Source organism: Peromyscus maniculatus, chromosome 8 (assembly GCF_049852395.1).
Source record: "Peromyscus maniculatus bairdii isolate BWxNUB_F1_BW_parent chromosome 8, HU_Pman_BW_mat_3.1, whole genome shotgun sequence".
NCBI lineage: Eukaryota > Metazoa > Chordata > Mammalia > Rodentia > Cricetidae > Peromyscus > Peromyscus maniculatus.
This window is the reverse complement of record NC_134859.1, coordinates 31,906,483-31,931,851: the sequence shown is the minus strand read 5'-3', so window position 1 is coordinate 31,931,851 and position 25,369 is coordinate 31,906,483. Positions and strand designations below refer to the sequence as shown.

The following is a 25,369-nucleotide window of genomic DNA, read 5'->3' as shown; positions in this document are numbered from 1 at the left end:
TACTCACACTCGTAAAGAAGAAACCTGTTTAAAAAATTTTAAAGGAAAAAGAAAGAAAAAAAAAAAGAAAATGATACCAGGAACAAATGTCTGCTTGCCACCATGCTTTTTTTTGCCAATCCTGTGATTTTTGCAATATTTATCTCAATTGTTTAAAGAGTAAAATATCACCAGTATTTATTGCCTCATATGTATCAATTTTTAAATAATATTTTGCCTATCTCTGCTTGTAAATATGTTAAACAGTTATTAGGAAAAGAACAAATTGCAAATTTTAAATGATTGAAATTATCATGTCATTCCAGCCAGAGAGGGCTGCTAGCACTGTTTTGTAAGCTTCCTGAATCCTGCAGGTTGTAGAGTCACATCTATGTAGCAAGTGCTGCTTTCCCTTATCATATGCAATTTAAAGCCTATGTTAGAGGAAGTGTGGTACGGGATGCAAAACTCAGTCATTTATGAGCAGTCTGTGTGCATCAGCTGCCCCTCCAGGGGCCAAATTACCATTCATAGCATCTCTTCCTACTTAAGTATTTTATTGTTTATCCTTACATCATGAAATCCTTTTTGTAAATATTGCAATGGCATTTTTATCATAAAATATTAGTAATTATCTATTTATTTTTATTTTATGTGCATTGGTATTTTGCCTGCATGTATATCTTGTGAGAGTGTCAGATCTTGAAGTTACAGACAGTTGTGAGCTGCCATGTGGGTGCTGGGAATTGAACCCGGGTCCTCTGGAAGAGCAGCCAGTGCTCTTAACCACTGAGCCATCTCTCCAGCTCCCAGTAATTATCTAAAAGCAAGAATCTGATCACTTTAAATAATGGACTACTTTTTTCTTATGTGTTGTTTGTAAATCAAGATCCAGGTAGGGTTTGTCCACTAAAACTGACTTTGGAGTGGGGGGCTTGGTAGCTGGTTAGGTGGGTGAAAGTGTGTGCTGGATTTCTCTGGAGTTGTGGGTTGTAGCCTGATTATCCTTTACTTTATATCTAGTATAAAGTACTACCATGAGTGGGTACTACCATGTTTGTCCTTCTCAGTCTGGGTTACCTCATTCAGGATGATTTTTTTCTTGTTCCATCCATTTGCCTGCAAATTTTATGATGTCATTGTTTTTCTCTGCTGAGTAGTACTCCATTGTGTATATGTGCCACATTTTCTTTATCCATTCTTCAGTTGACGAGCATCTAGGATGTTTCCAGGTTCTGGCTATTACAAATAATGCTGCTATGAATGGGAAGGGGAAATAGATGAGATCTCCATGAGCAAATTGGGGATAAGAGGTGGGCAATGGAGGGTAGGGGATAGGGGATGAGAACCTAAGGGAATGGGATGGTCAAGCTGGAACAGGGAGGGAGGGGGAAAGCAATGAAAGAGATACCATGATAGATAGAGATATCATGCGGATAAAGAGAAACCCGGTGCTAGGGAATTTGCCAGGAATCCCCAAGGATGACCCCAGCCTGGACTACTAGCAATAGTAAAGAGGCTTGCCCCAGAGATCAGACCAGTGAATACCCTAACTGTCATCACAGAGCTTTTCTCCAATGACTGATGGAAGCAGATCCAAAGCTCTAGGAATCCAGTCAAAGAGAGAAGGGGAATTCTATAAGCAAGTGCATCAGGATCATGATGGGGAAACATACAGGGATGACCAAACCAATCTAGTGAGAACTCATGAAAGTTGGATCAATGGCTGTGGAGCCTATGTGGGACTGAACTAGGCCCTCTGCCTGTGAGACGGTTGTGTAGCTTGATCTGCATGGGGGGCCCCTTGGTAGTAGGATCAGAATCCATCTCTGGTGCATGAGCAGGCTTTGTGGAGCCCACTACCTATGATGGGACAGACAACTCATGCAGCCTTGAGACGGGGAACGGCTTGGACTTGCCTCTGCTGAATGTGCCTCCCCATGGGAGGCCTTCCCTTCTTGTGGGTAAGAATGGGGTTGGGGTGGGAGGAGGAGGCTGGGGGGGTCGGGAGAAGGGAAGAGGGAGATCTTTGATTGGTGTGTAAAATGAATGAAAAAAATTCTTAATTAAAAAAGGGGAAAATTCTGAAAAAACAAAAACAAAAAAAGAAAACAACAACAATAAAAAAGAAAGTGTGTGCTGGGTAAGCAAGCATGACAACCTGAGTTCAAATTCTCAGAACCCATGTCAGAGCTGGATATGGTAGCACTCTGGGATCCAATGGGAAGTGGGAAGAAGAAACAGATGAAATTTGGAAGCTTATAGGCCATCTAGCATGGCATATGCAGCAGAAAAAAAAAAAAAACAGAGAAAGCTTGTCTCAAATAGGGTGGAAGGTGAGGATGGCCCCAGATTGCCTTCTGAAATGTCACATATGTACCTGCATTTACACACAAGAATTTTTGTACATGTACCACTAACCTCTCCACCACACATCCACTCACTAATTGACTTTAAGGTCCAGTGAATCTTTTATATCACAGGTTTCCTGTCACTGTTCATTATTTTCTATGTAACTTACAATAGTCAGTAAGCTTGTTTTTGCTACAGACAGTCCTTCAGTCTGATACAAGTTATTTCATACATAGTGTATTTCTTGTGACCAGAACTCCTAGTGAACTGGCATTTATTGCAGGCAGCTTGTATTGGATTTAGGCTGCTTGCCTTCCCCTAGATAGTGGTATGGAAGCCGGTCTTTGCAGGCAATGAAACCTTTGTTGGCTCTTGTGCTGGCCTCAGAGAACTAGGGTCCTGGAAATTTATGGCCACCAAAGTCACCCTAAGCCAGTAGCTTTGGGGTTCTTATGACTTCAAAGAATGAAATTCACAGACAATAAAACAAGAGTTTTAGAAACAAGTATTTTATTACATGGAATTTATGAGAAAGAAAGAAAAGGCAGAAACCCTGTAAAACAGAAAGTGTCCTTGGGAATGGGATACCACTGAGACCCAATGCCTGGGAGCTAATTAAGCTCTAGTGGATGGGGGGAGGGGAAGACCTACTCTTCCTTCCAATGGGTAGGTCTAGTTCTCATTCCAGATTTCCAGGTGCCTCCGAGTTTCCACCATGTTCTCAAAATGGCTTCCCAGAAAGGAGTACTTCCTTAGGGGAAAAGAGATAGGGGGGATCCAGACCCCCACTCTGGCATCTCCAGCCTCTTTACCAAAGACATTTTTGGTTTAAACACTTGTAGAGTCCCTGGCCTCCAGCAAGGTCATTTTCCAAAGAGAGACGGGTCACTTTTCTTTGGAATCTTTACACCCTAATATGCCTGGCTGGTTTTATCAATGGCTTCATGAGTGCAGTGTCGCTTAAATCAAAAGAACTCTGTCATTTATCTTTGTTTAGTGATGTTAGTGTACATTGATAATTATTACTGAGATCTATTTTATTAGTGGTTACAAAGTATAGGAACTCAAATTTTTATTTGCATGTTTCCTCTGATGAGCATTGCTGAACTTATAGTCTATTTTAATTTCTTTTTCTGGAAGCTTCCTATCCACATTCCCCTGCTTATGTTTCTAAATACCTATGAGAGATTTTCTTTTCCATCTTTAGAAAAGACATGTATGTGAGGAATTAACACTTTGTGTTATGAAATGAAAAGATTAGGCTTCAAGAAAACACTGTAAGTGATGTAGGGGGTGTACATAACAAATTGAGGAAACATGTTTATAACTTTTATCAACGATGAGTTCTGAGCTCAGTAGGAAAGCTTATATCACAGATACTGAAGCCCAGATCTGTACATGAGTCCTGAATTCTGGTTCACTCTCTACTCTGCCATACAAGTTATTTTACCACTGAGTCCAGATCTCTCTTTACTACCTTGATATTTTAGACAAGTTGTGTGAGAAAATACAAGCCCAACAACTTGTAACCTCAGAGACTTGTTGACAACAAGTAACTTCAGTGCTTTCTGCAATAGCTTGGTATCAAACAGTAATTCCACCCTTCTCTTCAAATTCTATGTTGACTGTATCTATCAGTGTGGCAGCTCATTTCCTGCAGGGCTGCCTTCCTGTTTGCTACCACTCAGCAAGTAAATGGAGTAGCTTTGTTTAGACATCAGTCAGTGAAGTCTTTCTGCATCAGTCACTAGCTTATGTCTGTGCACAAATATGAATTGTCATAATTGGTGGTAGTGCATGCTTATGTCTATCATGCAAATAAATACCAACCAGAATACGTGCTCCAAGTGCTTAAGATATTTGATAGTTCAATAACAAACACACACCACATATAGTAGGAGGATTGGGGGTTTTGGTTTTGGTGTGTGTGTGTGTGTGTGCATGTGTGCATGTCTGTCTCTGTCTGTTTCTCTGGGTGATTTAGGTGTTGGGGATGGAACCCAGGGTCTTGCAAATGTTCACCTAGTAGTCTACCACTGAGCCATTCCCTAGCCTTACAATCTATCATCCTGAAACTTCTGTTTAAGAATTAAGGTGTTATTTACCCATTTAATAGGTAAGAAAATTCAGACCCAGACAGGGCTACCACACTCACTGAAAGCCTTGTAGAAAGATTCTCTTTAGGTTTAATAAACTTCTGTATAACTCTTTAGGGTTTGTATATCCTAGTGCATCCCCCATTTTCTATACTGGTAGTGTCCTGTTCTCTTCCTTTGGTTGAAAATAAACTAGCTTCACATTGTAAGAGTTCTATGAGTGCAACAGTCAATTCTGACTATCATTTAACAATGTTAGCATTCTTCACTCCTTGCTGGATGTGGTTTTCTTTTTGTTTGTCTCTTGTTTGAAAAAGAATCTTACTATGTATTTGACTCAAATGTATCTTTGAATTTTATGGTACCAAGTTAAATCATAGCCCTACCTGATTGCTTCTTAGAATGAGGATTCTCTTCTGTTAAAAGGAGTAACACTATGGCTCTGACTTACTTGTGTCATCAAGAACAGAAGACCAGAGTACAATACTTGAGGAAGGAGGTGATGCTTAACTATTATTGTTGAAGTAAATGACTCTGATTAGTGTCTCTATTGCATTGAGTATATAGAGACATGTGGAAAGCCAATGGTCAGCTCCTGGTCACTTAATTATTGTCTTCTTAAGCAAGTCATCTGACCATTTTTTCTCTGCTGGCAAGTAAAGAGAGGATGATGAAGCCAGCCATCCTCTGGATTTAAGGCACCATAGAAACACCAGTGTCTGGATTTCAAGCCAGGTGGGGCAACATGCCACCTCTACAAATTTTGCTAATATCTACCTGGTGTGTTGGTGCTCAGGCACATATTGATTTTTAAAGTTTTTGAAGGATTTTTTTAGAAAATATTGAAATTCAACAGTATTGGTTCTTTCAAAATAGTATGAATCTTCATTCATCCTCTGTCTATTACTTAGAATGGGAACACTGACTACTTCTATGTTGATAATCAGTTAGAATAAAGGTAAATTGTATTTCTAGGTAACTATCATAGCTTATGTGAGAAAGGCATTGGGTGTATATACCAACATAGGCAAGAGGTGACACAATTCTTTGCCCATTAAGTTTTAAGAGCTGATCTTCCAGGCTATTGCAATTATTGCCCATGGACTATCAGTGTCTGACCCATTTTATAAAATAGATGGCATAATCATATCTCATTATCAAAGAAGACTGCATAGATCAGTCCTAGGCTCAGGTGCCAGGGAATTTCCTGGAATATCTTTATAACATTCAGCACCTTTTCTTCCAGAATCTTTTTTATTTCACCACACAATTTAAAAGGTTAACCAGGTAAGAAATAAGGTCCTACTCTATTGGCAAGAGATCAGGCACCCAAGAGTAGCTTGTACTTGTAACTCTTAAAGTCCATCAGCTATGTCCTTTTGGTGTGTCCTTTCAGTTGCTATCCAATGAGAAAGCAAGGTCTTTCATATTGTACATAGTCTAAACTGGCCAGCCCAGCTATAGCTGAGCAATTATATTTCTGAAGTGTTTTATGTCTGGTAAACCCATCATTGTTTCAGAAATCTCATCTGGTACAAGACACAGTCAGTTTACACACAGATGTAATCAGACTACTCCTAGTGATGTTGTGCAGGGTTTGGTGTCATTAATACTTGCAGTGTTCCCAATTCTGAGAGATGTCTAGAACTTTGGAAAACACATACCCTGTCCTGCCTTGATGCCTTTTCTGCCATCCTTGAGATTAAGCAGGTCATTTGTCTTTCTGAGCACTGATTCTTTTCATTGGAGTTGTGACGTTTTGGAACATGAGACCTAGAGTTAATGAAAAATGAAATGTTGGAGGCAGCCTACTGATTCTCAGAGTACTTGATGAATAATGACTCAGTGTCATTTCAGAATTTGAATTCTGACACTGTTGTGGCTTATTTATTTGACTGCAATAGAAACCATTCAAGTTTCCAAACCTAAGACTTCTTTTGTGTCAATGGTAGCAATATTGTCAAGGATATACACATACTGTGAAGCATGACTAGCAACATGGAAGTGAGTATGAGAGAGACAACCCTGTATGCTTATAGGGCATTCCTGAGGCCACGCTTCTTGGGAAGTGAATCTTTAGAACAGTAGTCCCAGTAGCATTGTTTTCAACTTAAAAATTCTGAATTGCAATTTGTATTTTGCCCTTCCCTCTAATACATGTCCATTCCACGGTCTTGATCATTACCTTATTCCTCTCTGTCCTACTTTTCCTGGCCTGACTCCTCTGGACACCTGCCTCTTTGGGAAGTGTGTCTGGGTGCCTTCGGATCTGTGCTTTGTGCTTGTGTGTGTTTTCTCTTCACAAGGCATAATTTTAAAAGGCAATCCAGCCATTTAAGAGGTATAGTTTCCACTGTCTCAGAGCAGCCACTAATTGGTACCTCTTGAGGAGGGACATGTTCTCTGAAGTATGCATGGCTGCCCAAAAGGCAAGATGTCTCTTTCCTCTATGATTAGTCTTCCATCCTGGAAAATACGGGCAATTGAGAAGTTTGTTGTTGTTTTTCTTGACATTAAAGACTTTGTCACTATTCCCAGTGTGTGCTTCTCAGTCCATTTTATTATGAGAGAAGATTAACCCCCTTGAGTTTCTATGGATTTCAGAGACACTGGTTTCTGAAACTTTTACTGTACTATGGAATATCTTGTATGCTTTTGTAATTGGTGAATGCTTTTTGCTTCTTAACAAAAACTCAGAAAAGTGTGTGTTGGGTGAGGTCTTGTGAACAAACTAATGAAATCAACAAGTTCCTAAGAAAATCACCAATTAACCTGATCTGGTTGCATAGACCTCTAATCCTATAATCCCAACTCCTTGAAGACCATGGCACAAGGAGCACAAGTTCAAGGGATTTGTGGGCTACACAGTGAATTTAAAGCTAACCTGGGCAACTTAGTAAGAATCTGTCTTCAGTTAAGAAGAGAGGAGGTGGGGGGAGATTAGGGAGAGGATGGATGGGAAAGAAAAAAAAGGAATGAAGTGGACAAATGGGAAAGGAAATATAGAATTGCTTCTATCAAGCAGGATTTGAATTTAAGTCCACACATGCTTCATCACGACATAGGAGAATCAACTGTCTCAGGGGAAGTTTGTCACATTTTAGTACATCTGGGCAGAAGTTGGACTGTTATAAAGCATGAAGAATAGCATTAGGAGTGAAGGCTTCATGAAGTCATGAGGAAAGGCTTCAGTGGGCCCTGCTGTATTCTCAGCCTTTAATAAAATGTACAGCAAGCAAAATGTGTCACAGTGAACACAGGTTGAGAGAATTCACCTCGGACCATGTCCTTACCTGATCTAGGATGGATTGCCATTTATTTTTCCTCTGAAACATCTTAACTATTTCTTAGTTCAGGTGTTACTAAGATAGAAAAGAAGGTGATTTATTTTTTATGTTGTTTTTACCCTTAGATAGACTATCCCTAAGAGAAGTTGGGGACAAGGAATCAAGGATGTATTTGGATAGACTTGAGACTGAGGTTCCCAAAGAAGTATGCACATTTTTTCAATAACTCCTTATGTATCATTATTCTGAAATACAGCGTTGTTTGCCTTTCTGAAGTTGTGTCCCTTGGCTTTGGGATGCATGAATAATTGAAACTGTGACAAGTTGATTATCAGCTTCCAACAAAAGCATGACCAAGATCACACCTAAATTACTGGGTATCAGCAAAAGGGCATGGAATAAAGAAGCAGAATTGACTTCTTTTATGTAGTTCTGCTGACTGCCCCTAACATGAGGGCAGTCAGGGTAACATCACACATCTGGGGGTAGTGTGGACAAAGTTGCCCAGAATCGTGGTGAGCCACAGAAGTAGTCGACTCCAAAGAAGATGGAAAGCACCCAGACAATGGAGGGAAATGAAATGAAAGTACATGAAATCATGAGATGTCATGTGGAGTAATGTAATTGCAAAGGGTAAAAGCAACAAAACCCCCTGAGGTCTTTCATCATCACAATGGAGAATGATTTACCTCTGTGATCAATTCTTTATCATAAACATCCTAAAGTATTCATTTTACAGAAGAAAATACATCTTAGAAAAGTCTGTATGTCATGATACTTACAGAAGCTAAAGAATTTCATGGTAGCAGATGAAGTTATTAGTAGTATGGTCATCCAAAAGTCTATCAGAGGTGTCTGACCTTTTGAGCCTGGGACATGATGTCATTTGCTAGTATGTCAGGCTGCATTCATAGCCAGGATGTTTGTTTGTTTGTGTTTTGAAGCATCTCACCCTATTTCTTAGCCAATCATAGACTTTTGAAAACAAAGTTTCCTCATGTTCTCATTTTCACATAATTTTCAGGATTATTGCCAGGTGGTGGTGGCGCACACCTTTAATCGCAGCACTCAGGAGGCAGAGGCAGGTGGATCTCTGTGAGTTCGAGGCCAGCCTGGGCTACCAAGTCAGTTTCAGGAAAGGCGCAAAGCTACGCAGAGAAACCCTGTCTGGAAAAAAAAAATTCAGGATTACTGGAGATGGCATGCTTTAAGTTCAGATCAGGCACAGTCACTGACTGAATGGCCTTGAGAAAGAATGTTAATTCACTCATTCAAAGATTGGGTACCCACTGCACTAGGTAGACTGTAGAATACACATTTGAAATACTACATGGAAACAGTGGTCCTTACGCATATAGAACCTAAGTTTTATTGTGTAAAACCAAGTAGTAGATGAGTAAATATTCCATATCACAGAAGGACTTCCCTGGGTTTAAACAGAAAGAGGAATGAGAGATGTGGTAAGAGTCTACGATTTTATAGAAGGGGTTTAGAAGAGACACACCAGAGAGGAAACAACAGAGCAAAGCTGCAAATTCTTGACACAAAAAAAGAGTGCAGCAAGTTAAAAAGCAATGTCAGTGTTAAGTTCAAAAGGCTCAAAAGCATCCAGAGGCATGCTGGAGGACTGCATGCCTGCCTGAAGAAATTATGAGGAGGAGAATAGGCTGACAGGACAACATTCACTGCTGCATCATTCCTGATTCATTTTGGCCATTTAAATACTTGGAATGGCAATGTATGGATCTGGGAATGGAAGTGTTGTTCTTTCACTTGGATTTTGATGGGAGTGGTATCCTTGGTCCTCTGCACCTTGATGCTATGAACCAGGATGGTAGCAAAGAAGATAGTAAGACAAAGTCAGCAGCTGCATCTTTTCTGAAGAAGAGGCCACTAGAATATTGGTTATATCTAAGAGAGAGAGAGAGACAGAGACAGACACAGAGACACAGAAGCACAGAGACAGACAGAGACAGAGAGAAATTAAGAGAGGTTGAGCTGAGGGGAAGAAAGGAGAAAAGGAATTGTCATTGACAAAGAAGAAATAAATGAGGGAACACATAAGCTCTACTTAATCAGGAGAGAAGTGATAGTGGCTATAGATACATGACCTATGTTTGCTCCAGTTAATAGGGTATGTCTACTAGAATTTTAGGTAGAGTTATTAAATAATTGGCCAACAAGGAAATTTGGATTTGAGGCGACTATCTAGGACTGGAGACAACTCTCAGGTCTGAGAATGTGACAACTCAAGTCACGGAACTAGAAGAGGGACCCAGTGAGAGAGTACGTAGAAAAGAGGCTCTGGACTGGGTAGCAAACAAAGAAGCTGAAATGACATACTGGAGGTACTGATGATGGAGTGGCCAGTGGTAACAGGTAGCTTTGGTGTCTTAGATACAAATGAGGAGAGTATATAGAGATAAAGTAATGAGCTTTTATCTTTTGGTGTCACTTTGTCATAGATCAGGGATAAGTACATACCCTTTACCAAAGAGGTATTCATTCATTCATTCATTCATTCATTCATATCAAACCAACATAATGAATGAATCATCATAGGAAAATCACTTCTATCCAACCCTTGTTTTCTCTCTAAAATAAATGAACAAATGGATATTGTTGTATACTAGGAAAGTCTTTCCAAGTGCAATACTATAATAGCTTGTTGTTGGTAGTGGTGGTGATGTCAGTGGTCACTGTGGTGCTGGTTGTGGTGGCACTGGTGGGAGCGGTCATGATGGTAGTAATGCTTATGGTTCTGGTCTGGTAGAGGTGGCAATGGTTATGGTGATGGTGCTCATGATGTGGTATGTATGCGTGTTTGTTTTGGGGATGATTTTTTTAATCACTCAATGCTGAATTCTTAATTGTCATTTAAGTGACTTATGTGTAGTTCCCAGAACAAATGATCATGGATTTGGTATCACTCTGCTGATTTCTGTTTTGAGTATGTAAATCTTTCTCTTGTGATTTTATAGACTTAGAAGAACCCTCCATCCTCAGGAACTCGAGGACAGCTGCCCTGGAACCCGTGTGGAAGTTAAGGAGACTGTGGCTGTGCTGGGGATCTGAGAACATCATCTTAATCCCAATGTTGCCCTGACATTTGTATCTAAGATTCAAGAAGATTAAGACTAAAAAGGTATGGACATGCAGTTATAACTTCTTAATTTTTAAGGCAAATATGGTACATTTACAAGCAGATTATTGTTATTGCCTTATCCACAACTGCCCTTGCTTTTCTGTGTGTCTTTTGCCTTTCAAGGAATATCTTTTCTTTCACTATAAGTTTATGGACTATGTTGGGATAGACATGGTACAATGGGGGAAGCTGGATGAAAGCTGCACTATGCTAACAGGAATCAGATGGGCAGAGGCCAGTATGACAAAGTAGACAGAGAACTGGGCAGGTGCCCAACAGAAAGAAAGGAGAAATTGTTGTAGATGCCTGTGCCATAAAAGACTCAGGTAAGAAGATGATTAAATAGATTGTTCTGTGTCATACATGGTTTCATTCCCATTTTCTGTGTGGGAAGCTGTTGATAAAGTTTTCTACCTTCTGCTTTCTTAAGGGTAGCATTGTATTTCTTTTAGATATATACCTATGCTGGGGCAGACATTTGAGTCAAAGAAATCTCATGGTTTTTAAAATGATAAATATCATGCTTACAGTACTTAAAGAGTAATCAGTGAAAAGTGAATGTGTATATGCTTTTTTTGCAAACATATTTACTATATAAATAATTCGTTGGATGCATCTAATTACTCTCAGTTTATATATATATATGTGTGTGTGTGTGTGTGTGTGTGTGTACATGTTTATATTTATGTTTGTACATATGGTGGGTGTTAAGGAAGAACAGACAGAGAAAGAAGGACTGGAATGATCATTTATAAGTATTTATGGTAAATCATATGTTCTGTTCTGACATTTGCAAAAATGTATGTATATCTCATAACAACCATGTGGAATAGGGACTCAGGAAGCCAGAGAGCAGATAAGTAGAATGTTTCTTGCAGCTGAGGGGTTCAGGTGCCAGACTCCGTTCTGGCCTTATTAAAATTCCACTTTATATATTCATTTGTATAGAAGAGTGGAGTCACATTTGTACCTGGAGAAATGGTTTCAGAGGAGCACACAGCATATCCAGAGGACATTGTAAGGTGTCTTAGAAAAGTCTGTTAGTATCTTATTCACTATTCTTTGAGACTCAAGAAAAAAAAGAAGGTGGGGATACAAAACAAATAAAAAACAGCAGCACTGTGTAATGATGTAGAGGGTTATGGGAGACAGGAGAACAGGGCAGGCTAGTTGAGGGCTTTGGTCCCTTCTTGTAGCACCATAAAACTCCCTTAGACCATGTACTCAAGAGAGATGGAGGTGTTGACCTGGTAAGGATCGAATTTGGTATAGCCACAGGCCTGCTGTCTCCTGTGTTTCTCCCCACTGGGATAAGTGTGGTGCTTGCTTTCAGCTTGTAAGTGAGTTGTCTTTTGAAAATGAAGCACTTTCACTTTCTACCTGCTGTTTCCAAATGCTGGCAAAGCCATGCTAGGGCTCTGATAGTCACAGGACTCATATACCTCTAAAAACAAAAACACCTCTGAAAGATCAGGAACTGTGTGAGTGAAGAAATCATTCCCTCTTTTTCAGCAGAATCTTCTTTGTTCATATTTATAATTATTTTTCTATTTTTTTTAAATCAAAGGATATCTTTCAAACAGTTCAACATTAGCAACTCCTTTCCTATTAACATGATTGCAAAGGCCAAGTTAATAATTTAATGACTGGAATGGAGGCACATGCACATATGTATTGTACCATTTTGGAGTCCTCACATGAGCAGTTCATGCTATGTAATAGATGTGTACTGTGGTTGCGGGCCTTTTTGCTCATATTTCCTTGATTTATCAGAAACGGAAGCTAACATACTCTGCTTGGCTTGTCCCAGTGTCCTGGAGGAGACTGTACATGGGGTTGAGATTGGAAGGGGGAGCTCCTTATTTTGAGTGTTGATCTTTAATTCAGAAAGTCTGTGTTCTAGATGCCAGCCACTTCAAACAGAAATTCTGCAAAGTTTTAGAGACCTTGACTATAAAAAATGTTCTCAGTTTAGACAGCAATGGACTGGTAAATGGGAAATCAGCTCTCTTTGTTCACAAGGATATGAGGGGAATTTATGCTGTGTGGTGAATGTTTATCAAGGGGATCTATTCAGTTGAACATACACACATGTATATACACACGTATACACACACACACAAGTACACACACACACACACACACACACACACACACATGAAAAACAAAAACAAAAACAAAATGTCCTTTCCAGGGTGTTAGAATAGAGTGAGATGTTGTCGGCATGATCCATCTACCATGGTGCCCTCTGGACCTCATAATCAGGAACACTAGAAGAGTTCTCAAGTGTCTTTCCACAGGAAGACAGACAGTAGAAATGAGTAGCTCTAGGAGCAGAATAATGAAAGCCAAATCATAGTTCTAATCCAGTCTGTGCTTGAACATTAGAAAAGCCATTTAATTCTCCTGAGCCAGTACTATTGAAAGTGTGTACCATAAGCTTAGAGCATCCGTGTCATCTCAGCTTGGAAGACATTTAAATTCTGAGGCTAGTCTGGGCTGCACAGTGAGACACTGTAACCCACACCCCTCCCCCAAAGTGTGAAACTGAAACTGCCCTCTGAGATAGATGTGACCATTCCTGGATTACACATACACAAAGTGACTATTACAGAAATCATCTAACATGTCCCAGTGCATAGTGCTTTTTTTCACACACTGAGCTCGCGAGTCATTTCATGTGGCTCTATTCTGGCTTAACTGTCTTTATTCCAGCTTAGATGTGCAGAAACAGTCCTCTGGAAGATGCTTCCAGAATGGCCTGTTAGGGATAGTGCTCATTAAATGAATGAAGTATATATTCTATTAGTAACTTGGGGAAAATAAAAGGTTAATGGTAAATGTCACTCTGGTTTCGAGGCTCATTAATTAAGAAAACGTGGCTTTTAGAACAATCTTTTTTGATTCTGGACCATTATACAAAGTGTTTCCAGGAACTGTGGCAGAGTCAGGGCCACCATATGGATAGCCTTGGAGTGAACTTGCTCTCCCTTCATCCCAAGCAACCCCATCTTCCTACATGTAAACAGTAATGCTCTTGTGTAAAAGAATACCATGACTCCTTGTTATAAGTATGGGGTGCTGCTGAGTCCCTATTTGCAGGCATGCAATTCACTCCATATCAATTGATAGCAGAGCATTATTTTCTGAACATGGTATCCATTTCACTGTAACAATTAGAACCTCTGAATGAAGTGGACACTTTAGCCAAAGGGGAGAAAAAGGCATTTAATTAATATGTAGGAAATGTTGAAAAAAATTGTCATTAAATGTGCATGTTATACTTTATCTGTCCAAAGGGACTGAAGGGAGCCTGGAACTGTTTAGCGTGGTTAGCATGTCCCAGCAAGGTTAATTGTCTCGGGGTGTTGAAGAGCTCAGCTCCTTTGTGAACCTCCACAGCTGGCCTCACTATCAGAACTGTTTTTCCTGCTACTTCGGCATCCTTCTTTATTTTAGCTGGGCTTTCAAAGTTTTGATTCCCAGGGTGTAATTTAAAAGCCAGAAAAATTGCAAATGTGTGCAAGCTAACAGAGCATGATATTGACAAATTAATTAGTCTATTCCCAACCTGCTCCCTTGGTAGAAAGGCTCTGTGTACCTCCAAGAGTATCAAAAGCAAAATGAAAAGCTGCCTTTGGTGATAGGTTTTATTACTGTTTCTGCCAGTCATCGTTCGGAGTGGGGATGTGGCTGACTCAGAAGAGTGGTGTGTGTGTGTGTGTGTGTGTGTGCTCACTTTTTATGATGGCTCACATTGGTAAAAATCTTATGCTAGTTTTTCATATGTCTCTGCATTCATGCACATCACTTGTCTGTTTCCCCCAGCATGTGGAAATGGTGGCGCCAACATTTTCTGTTCCCCACAGCAATGCATCAAAACCGTGGCTATCTTACCAAAGTTTTGTAACTGCCTTTCACTCATGGTTTCTTTGGTTTGCACTGAGTTGTTCCTGAAGTTCATCATGCATCGAAGTCTCATATTATTTGCTAATAAATGTATCAAGTATGGAGGATGAATAACACAGAAGAAACAGGCTGGATAACTCACAATGTTGTTTTCTATAGCCCTTTGCTTGCCTCTGTGTCTGGGTGATATGTACCAAATACCTACTAGGAACCAGTAGCTGGGCTGTGGTTTATCATAGTATATCTATATGATACCTGCCCTTTCTGTTCGGTCCCATAGCTTTATCATCTATAAAGTAAATTCTTAAATCAGACAAAACTGAGGACATCCTGAAGGCTTGTCAAACCCAAGGCCCGCTAGCCAAATATAACTAAGGATAGCTATGACTGTGGCCCAACACAAGAATAACTTAAAACACTATAATATTATCCTATTTATATGTGTATGATTTTTTTTGTAACTTGATTGTATAGCTTTTGCATGTATACTTTGTAAATGACATTGTGTTGCAATGTCAAAAAAATTGGACGTGCCTATTAGACCTCAGCAAATATTACAGTTTTAAGTGATTTGGCAGTTAATGATGATTCAGGAATATACTCTGAGCATATATAATAGCAATATAAGGGCCAATTCAAACATGTCACATGAAATTCTAAACAGATGATGGATGCTAAAGAACTTTTATGTGGGATCTGAGAGAAGGTCAGCAGTTAAGAGTACTTACTCCTGCTCTGGAGGACCCGAGTTCAGTTCCTAGGACCCATGTCACACAGCTTACAACTACTAGTTAACTCCAGCTCCACAGTATCTGATGTCCTCTTCTTTCCTCCATGCATACCTGCATTCATGTGTACACATGCACACACACACATATATAATTAATAACAAAAATGAAATCTTAAAGAGCATCTACATGAACTCTACAGAACACTTCACATGGAGTTTTAGCAATTATTCTCTACAGTGAGTTCTTTATAATGCAATCATAATGTCTGCAGGAGGCCATCATTTCATTTTTACATCTTTCTAAGTCTAGAAATAGCCTAGCATTATTTTCTTTCCATTCTCAACCATGCCTCTTACAAGGCTCTCCTTATTTTACCATTGAAAAAACTAAAGGAAGGCAGGGCTTTTCCAAAATGCTCTGCTGCAGTATGAGGTTCTCTGACCTGATCTCTGAATTGGTTCTTTAACAGGCACCTAGCAGGGTAAACTCTGTCCCTAGGTATGTTCAGTTGCCCCTGGGGCCTGTGGAGTACCTGCTTTAGGGCTCTCTGATTTTGTATCTCCATAGTAAAGCACCATTTTTGCCTTTACTTTTTCTTTTCTTTTCTTTTTTTAACTCTGCCATTTTTGGAAGAGTCTCCTTTTGACAGTTACTGGAGGAGAGATTTGTGGCTTTCCCCTTGAGCGTGTCTCTCGCTGCCTGTCTGTTTACTCCTGCTGAATTTAACTCAAGGCCTTTGAAACTTAAGAAAATGTGTGCCGCTGCTGCATTCAGAATCTTGTACAGATTTAGATCTTATTTACAAGTTAAATCTCTCTCTCTCTCCTTGAAACAGACATTTTATGTTCCAGTTGCGATTCTACAAAGAGTTGTTTTATTACTGAGGGAATATAGGTGGAAGATTTCAACTCTGCAAATTTGCATCTTATTAATGATGCTATGTGACACTTATTTTTTTTTCTGGGAAGAGGTGAATAAACATATACTCATTTCAGAGAGAGAACTGATGGCAGACCAGAGTAATGATACCACCAAAGTCCAACATGGATGAACCAGAGTTACTGCAGTTCCTTAAAGGAGTATGTGTGACTAGTTACTTATAAGAATATGGAAGACTCGAAGTTTGACCACTGAAAGTTCACCTAGCATGTGTGATGGCTCACTAAAGTTGGAGCCCTTGAGGCTGCTACACAAATTACAGACAGCTGGACAAGTTAGTCTCCTTTCTTTAGCAAACCATACTACCTGTATAACTTTGTAGAGTTGGGGTCTTGTGAATCTACGAAGTCTCAGAGAGACTTCCTGATGATAATTCTTTTGTACCCTGAAGACCTCTCTGATGACACAGCAAACCTAGTCAGACTGAATTCCCGAATGATTCTCAACCCCTCAGAGAGGAGACTGCGCCAAGCGACCAGAAGAACCATGCGTCTGTTTTCTGGGATGCAGCTTATAGACCCTGTGGGAGTGGTCTTGAGCCTCTCTGGGGGAGGAGCTGTGTTTGGCGGGCTTTGAAGGGGTGGGATTAGTGAAAGAGATAGGGGAGGGGAGTTGAGGGTGATCTTCCGCCAGACTGCTTTCAAACACCTGACACCTGTGAGTTGTTTATTTCTGACCTTCTAGAGCTTCCTGTGTTTTAATGTGCCTGTCTTTAGAATCTTGACTCTCCACATGCCTCCTTCCAGGATGGAATATGTTAAAACTTGGAAGAAATCACTCCACAATGCATGCTCTCAGGAAGACTTTCTTTAACCTGTGAACTTGCTTTTTCTTCCTCTTTGTTTTGACCCTAACCCTGCCTCCTACACCAGTTCTTTTTCTTGAGTTTTTTCCCTAGTATTCATGCCAGCCTTTCCCTACACTTAGCCCGTATTGAAACATGGCTCTAGCCCATCTCACAGACTCTGAGGATCAAAGTAAAATAGATGTGGAAATGATTTAACAACACCATTTCTCTCTTCACCTACAGAACTGTTTAATGGCATTAATGTGCAAAACATGATTTTTTCCTTCCAGATAATTTCTCATGTTGTCTTTCTACTAATTCCCTCTACATCCATCTTGCCTCCAAGATTTTAGTCACCTGTAAAGACTCTTTCCATTTCCCAGAAATTTCTGGTCCTTTAATATTGCCTCTTCTTTACACCTGCTGGTTCCTTTACACCTCAACTACAGCAACAGATTGCAAATCCTCAACCTTGTGGTTCCAGGTCACTAGAGGCCTCCAGGACCCCATGGAGTCTTAAGTCACTTATCTTACCTTCAAACCTGACTTATAACTCTTCTCTTGAAGAGGATTCATTATAACCATGCTGACAAGTGAGCTTCTTGCCACAAATGAATGCTAACCGGTGTTCTAACTCCATCATACCTCTGAAGCAAAAGCCAGAGAGCCATAATAGTCACATATGGGGTCTGGAGGAAAAACAGACCTGATGTGAAAGATTACATTCGATGCACCATATCTCAGTGTAGTCACATGTGATTGATGATAGCGTCAAGGGAAATAATTTCAGTATCTGTCATATACTCAAAGAATCACGTTCTAGAATTACAGTGATCATTTATTAATTTAGTAACTCTTCATTCTTTCATAGCTTTCATAGTGTGAGCATCTCACTATATGTGATACTACTTGACTAGTTAAAGATAGATACATTATTTCTCTTGTTTTTTTTTTTTAATTTATTTTTCTATTATGTATTATGTATGCAGTGTTCTGCCTACATGCCAGAAGAGGGCATGAGATCTCATTACAGAGGTTGTGAGCCACCATGTGGTTCCTGGGAATTGAACTCAGGACCTCTGAAAGAGCAACAAGTGCTCTTAACTGCTGAGCCATCTCTCCAGCCCCCACATAAACTATTTCTTAAAGATGTATTGTTATTATTTTAAATTATGTATAGATATGTATGTCTGCATATAGGTATGTGGTGCCTGGGGAGGCCAGGGGCATCAGATCCTCTGCAGGTGGAGTTAAAGATAGTTGTGATCTTTATCAGTGCTGGGAACTGACCCTGGGCGCTCTGGAAGAATGGCCAAGCATCTTAATGGCTGAGACATCTCCCCAGACTCATAAACTAACTATTTTATATGGTAGGAACACTTTTATAATACATTTCAAAGAATAGGACTGTGTTTTAGTGATTTTTCCAAGATTTATTTTGATGATGTTTAACTTTTGTTTCAAATGGGCATGATTGTACAGTGTAAGTTTTAGTACCTGAGACAACCCTTATAAAGTGGCAGAGGATTTTACTAGCTGGGATAAAATGGTTATCTTTCTTCATTTCTGCTTTTAGTCTCCTTTCCTGAGGTATTATTTACATAGAAAAAGAAACAACAAACTGTAAGTGTACAATTTGAATTTGGCCAAGTGACTATGCTAGTAACCAGTGCACAGAAAAGTCTAGACACATTGTCATCACCATGGAGTCCGTTTAATCCTATCTCTTCTATCTGAGCAAAAATTCCACATCTTTCAATGCTCATCTAAAAGCTCCATCAGGATGCATTCTGTTGTCCCAACAGTTTTTGAAACTCTTTGGCCTTGTTCTATATATTATTAATATATCATTTTTTATTTCTTATCACTGGTTTTGAGTGAATAAAGCTTATATTTGATTTTTTTCTTTCTGATGGACATGGAACTGTCTTAAGTTTGTGAATATTAAGAAACAAGCTACTATTAACATTTGTGAGTAAGTCTTTGTGGAGACATAAGTTTTCATTGAGAGAAGATTGTTAATAACTGGAACTACTAAGTCATAGAGAAACGATACATTAATTTTATAAGATATATTAAAATGATCTAGGTATGATGAAACATATCTATAGTAATCACATTATAGAGACTTAATCTGAGGAAGGAGAACCCTGAGTTTCAAATGGATCGAGCCAACAGAATGAGATACTGTATCTAAGAAAAAGACAGGCAAACAAACAAAAACAAAAAACTCCCTCTCCATATAGTTCTCTAATGTGATCCATTATTAAAAGCAACATGGAATATTCACTGTTTTTGTTTGTTTGGTTGGTTGGTTTTTTGCTTTCCAAAGCTTACTAGTTTGTTGATTTTGCTAAGTCAAGTGGGCATAAAATATTACCTATATCTGCTTTAATTAGCATTTCCTCATTGGCTAACAACGTCTGACATCTTTAATTGCACTGACTGATCATTTGTATATCTTTCATGAAAAAAAAATCTTCAGGCAAAATGCCTGAGTTTCTATTGGGTTACTTGCCTTTCTTATTTGTTTGTGTGACCTTTAAAAATATTTTGTAAAGGGTAAATGATGTATTTGTATTACAAACTCAAAGAATGAAAATAGTAATTAAATATTCTGGATATAAGTTCTGTGTCAAGGTTATATGTTACAGATATGTGTACCAACTTTGCTCCTTGATTTTATTTTCTTGGGGTCGTCTGAAGAGCATGTGCTGAAGGGATTCAATTAACATTTTTATCTTCATTTAACAATTTATGCTTTTCTGTGTGTTGTACTTTAGAAATTTTCACTTGTGTTAAAGTCATAAGAGATATTCTTCTAAATTCTCTTTAAGAAAGGTATTACTCTTTTACATTTAGGACACTGGCCTGGCCTTAATCCGGTTTAATTTGGGGGCCTTAGGGTTTCAGGGTCAGTATGTGTGTCTGCTCATAAATCTGCCAGAAGTTTGATGGGAAGCTTGTAGAATCAACAGGAATGAAACCCTCTGGTGGCCTTGTTCTTCTCCTCTCCAGATCTCCAGTCTCAGATACTGACCCTCTGCCACCTACGAAAGGCTTGTCCCACTGGAGTTTGACTCATCTAATGTTTTTAAAATTGTAATTCTGCAGTCTTCTAAAATGTTATTCTGATTATTTCTTACCAGTTTTTAAGGAAAGAGTTTGTGACCTTTCTGTCTTTTCATTGGAAATCTCACTCCCCCATGATTGAGAAGAAAAAAAAAAAAGTAACCTATGTGCAGAAATCCTGAATCAGAGTTGCTACATTTTGAAAGATAGTTATAGTAGTTTGAGAAATGTCCCTCATATGCTCATGTGTTTAAATGCCCTGATTGGTGATATTGTTTAGGGAAGTTGAGGAACCTTCAGGAGATAGAGCATCCCTGAAGGAAGTATGTCCCGGGTGGGGCGGAGGGTGAACAGACTTTGAGAGTTTATAGTCTTACCCCACTTCCAGTTCACCTTTTGCTTGGTGTAACAGTTGGACATAGTCACTCAGCTTCCTAATCAGCCTCTCCCTGCCCTGCCTCCCCCATCATTAGTCATTATGGACTTTCCTTCTGGATCCACAAACAAACAAAAAACAAAAAACAAAAAAACAAAAAAAAAACAAAAAAACTTCCCTCTATGAGTTACTTTTGGTCATGATTTTTTTTTATCCCAGGTAGACAAATTTTACTAATATAATAATAGTATTACCTCACAATTCTATTTGTGACATTTCTCAGTACAGCCGAGTCTAGAATGCATGTTTTGGATGATAATTGTTTCCATAGTACTGAGCCCTCCTGAATAGAGTTGATCCACTTATAAGATTCAGAATTTGAAAGCACCACCCTCTTATTCTGTTCTTCAGGCATCAGAGGATGTTCTTCAGACATGTCAGAGGATGCAGCAATGAGGGAATCTTTGGGAAGCAGAGATAACAGCCTTAAGCAATTACCAAATCTGCTGGCACCATGATCTACACAATTATAAATTACCCATGGATAGTGTTTTCTAATTAGCAGGACAAACAGGCTAAGATGATGATCATAGAGAAAGACAAACAAATATTACATGACCATTACAAAGACAGATACTGTGGGGGCTGAAGACATGGATCAGCAGTTAAGAGCATGTGCTGCTCTTTCAGGGGACCTGGGTTTGATTCCCAGCACCTACATTGCATGGTGGCTCATAACAATCTGTAACTCCAATGCCAGGTTAATCAGATACCCTCTTCTGGTCTCCACAGGTGCCAGGTATGTAAGTAGTATATAGATATACACACAAGCAAAGCACTAATACACATAAAATAAAATAAAAAAATCAATAAGTAGCTACTATGATGGATTGAAGAGTATATTAACAAAACCTGCTTATTACAGTCCTTGATGATAGTAAAAAAATAATTTATCCCAAAACATTAAAACACAACACTATAGGATGATGTGTTAGAGAATAATAAGCTCTATTGTATATTAAAGGTTGTTTTCTATTGGAAGGCTTAAAAATTAAGTATAATTTCTTTGAATGCAGAAAGAAATAGAAAAATATTTAGTAATAATAAACAAGCCAAGTTAGCAGATATGTACCTCAGCCTCTCCGCTCACTCTGAGAACCTCTAATAGTCCCAGATAGACTGGGGATAGAGGTCATCAAAGGAACTTTAGATTAATATTCAAGCTGAGTTTAGACAATAGATTTAATTTATACATCCAGAGACACATCATATAAGTGAGATGTTCCTGTTGTACCCTGTTTAATTTCATAACTCCAAAGAACAGGCATTAGATGTCTGTCTCGGGTGGGGAGAAGATGCTTCACACACACAGAAATGATCTTGGAACTGGTATCAAACTTTTCATCAGCAACACAGCAGGAAGGACAGGAAAGCAGTGTCTCAAAATTACTGAGGGAAAAATTCTTGGGTTCCAGAAGTTGTTTTTAAGTCATGCTCCAAGTAAGGACAACATGAAAACATATTGATGCATCAAGATATTTAGCCCTCCACAGTTCTTTCTGAATACACTCCCATATATTAAGAAGATAATTCAACAAATAGTTCTTAAAGGAACTGCAAAATCCCTCAGCTCATGAAGAATCTGTACCAGACATTTGAGAAGATAGTTTGGAAATGTTATAAAACTTGGGCAGGCATTACAGCATGTGTCCCAAGTAAGGCCCAGTCATCCATTCTAAGAAACCAGTTAAAAGGAGAAAGCACAAACATTGGAAAGAGGGACAACGAGATCTAATAAATGCCCCATCTCCATCTTTCAAGTCCTGCCGTGAGACTGAATTTTAAATAGGAGGCCAAAGTTTTGCGTATCTAAGCAGTGCTAATCAAGGTGTGGTCTTGTCCACCATAAATCCATCATCGTCTGGACTTCAGCCTCACCCTGTAAAGGTAGTCTGACCAGTTCCTAAGACTGTGGAAAATCTCTTTCTGGAAGACTAGTTCCCCTTCTGGCTAGTGCCTTTTCCTTCTTGCAGCATGAGATTCTCGGGGGAAATTTCCATTTCTTTAGAGTCCATTGTTTTGTTAGTCATATTGAGAGACTCAGATGCCTCTTCAGAACACCTTCATTTCTGCCAGGCCAATTATAATTAGGCAGGAGATCCAAGTGGTTAAAATGAGTTCCCAAACTCCAAGACTCCAGCAAAAAACTGGAATAGGTTACTGTCTGTTTTGGTAGTGGGCTGGTACACCTGTGTATTATCTCTAATCTATAGACAATTATAAAATGTGTCAGAAGAGCAAAATCTGTATAAGGAAATATCCAAATAAAAAGCCAGACAAAATGTACCCTGGTTTTGAGGGGGAAAAATGTGTATTTGTCTGGAAAACAATTCATTTGACTCCCATGAGTCATGACATTATGACATTGTGGCCAAAAATAACTAACTGACATCCTAGTATACTACCTGGCTCTCCAATGAAGGATTTATATCATCATAATAAACTCTGCTTCCTACCTTCAGAAATGACCTATAAAGCTAACACAGGGGAGGGAACCAAATGTCATCAACCTTGACAGTGAAGGCAAGGGTACAATTAGCACAGGACTCTCGACGGGGAGGAAGGGGGAGATAAAGGGAAGTCTGAAACTTGGATACCTTTAAGAAAGGGAGATATGATCAATTTTCCTTCAGGTTAATGACATAAGACAAAGAATTCACACACACACACACACACACACACACACACACACACACACACACACACACACCTTCTTAAGGAAGGAACTACCTGCAATCACAGAAGAGCTAAATCAAGTTTGGAGATAAACCAGATTATGCAAGTAAGCTAAGGCCTTCCATTTAATTGTCATGAGTGATCCATACTCTTTAAAAACATAAATTACGAGAGTTCATCCCCCAACAGAGAAGAGTTACTGAGATAATTACTAGAAAGTGATAGCTACAGAATCAGCTAAACATGTTTGATGATTGAGGAAGCCCAGGCAGGAAGGCAGACTGATCTGTTTGTAACTTACTATTTGGGTTTTTTTGGGGGGGAATAAATATATTCTCTTAGGGAAAATATGAAAAAGAAGACCTCTACCCCGATTTCTTGCTGAACTCATTGTTAAAATATGGCTTTGTGAAGTTTAATATGCAAAGTACAATCAAGAATCTCATACAAATACATAACAAATACATGCCAAGGTTTTAATGTAACTCATTTAATGAGAATAATAGGAAGGTGCAAAGTTGGAGAGTAGAAAGTTTAAAGGGACAGCTATCTACAAAGGATTTTTAAATAAATCTGAATCAGAGAGAAAACCAGTTAGTCCTCCAGAGTCATAAAACTACAACTTTGGAATTACATATTCTGCAGGTTCTGCCTTCAGGTTCATGAGTAACTTCTCCAAATCTGAGCTCCGCTGAATTAGTAAATACAGAGTGAAAGACTGGCCTGCAATTCCATGAGTTTGTTGAGCAATGTCCAGGCCTAATGTAGGAAGGGTGGATTTTATTCTCTTGATTGCCAGTTTGGGACACACTTTGCCTCTAAAAGGATACAAATGTCTCATGAAGATTTTCTTGATGCTTGATGTTCTCAACAACTGGTTTTCTTTCACCTACACTTCCATGCCAATCATCAATAACAGCAATAAACACATTAAACAAATATTGTTCATAGTCCCTCTCTTGCTTCTGAGCACCACTAGAAAGCAAGTTGTCTGTGCACAAGACTGCAACATACTAAATCCTTACGATGTTTGTTGAATTAATAGTTTAACTTTCAGATGTTATTGGCTGCCTTTATGATGCAAAGACAAAATTAGAGATGGAAAGAGAGAGGAGAAAGATCAGCAAATGAATAGCTGCAAGGGAAAATCTGAAATCTCTTACAAAAATCTGTTGATGTGGCAATTTGCAAGTTGTCTGATAAATAGCTAGGAGAAACTCTACCTTCTTTGCATGCAGCTACAGTCAGAGGGTAAGGAAACAGAATTCATACAGAAGAACTGCTGGGTTGAATGACTCACTGACATTGCTGCTTAGATCTTTCATGAGCCTTTTATCTTAATGCTAAATCTACTTTTGAATAAAATAAAAGAGATGGTTTCCAGGATAAAATGTCCTTCTACTTCTTCCAAATGTGTAGCTAGGAAAACAGAAAATAGTGACACTTATATTGATTAAAATCCATGATCCTCTGTCTTTCTTTTCTGTTACTAGAAATGCCCTACTTTGCAGACCCTATGCAAAATACTTAGGAACCAAGACACATTGAGGCTCACCTAGCTTTCAAGAGAGGATGGAGGTTCTGTCTATGGTAATGAGTATTAAAATGTCTGCTCAAGCTAAGTATGGTGTACATACTTGGGAGGCAGAGGCCAGCTTGGTCTACATAGTGAGTTCCAGGCCAGTCTGGGCTACATAGTAGGTAGGACCAATTTTCAACAATAAAAAGTCTGTCCAATTAAAAGAAGTTGAATGTCAATTACCTGGCATCTATACTTTTTTTTTTAAAGAATTTCTCTTGTATGTAGAAGTTCCCATCCAACTTAGCCAAAACAAAGTTCTTCATCCAAAGCTGCTTATAATGGAAGTGTGGATAGAGTTCATTTATAGTCTTTCATAGTAGACTCAGATAAACCATCTGAGTCACTCTGGCTTATCACCAGCACTTGGTAAAACATTCA

At 39.0% G+C, this 25,369-nt stretch overlaps 1 protein-coding gene across 2 annotated transcripts in view; it reads left to right on the top strand.

The window, feature by feature from the left end:
• Positions 1 to 25,369, top strand: part of Sgcd (sarcoglycan delta) — a 933,235-nt gene that overhangs the window by 387,945 nt on the left and 519,921 nt on the right. For both annotated transcript variants that reach the window (XM_042283896.2, XM_042283895.2), the window contains one exon: positions 10,696 to 10,859. The gene's annotated coding sequence lies outside the window, so the exon portion shown is untranslated. The remainder of the gene's footprint in view (positions 1 to 10,695; positions 10,860 to 25,369) is intronic.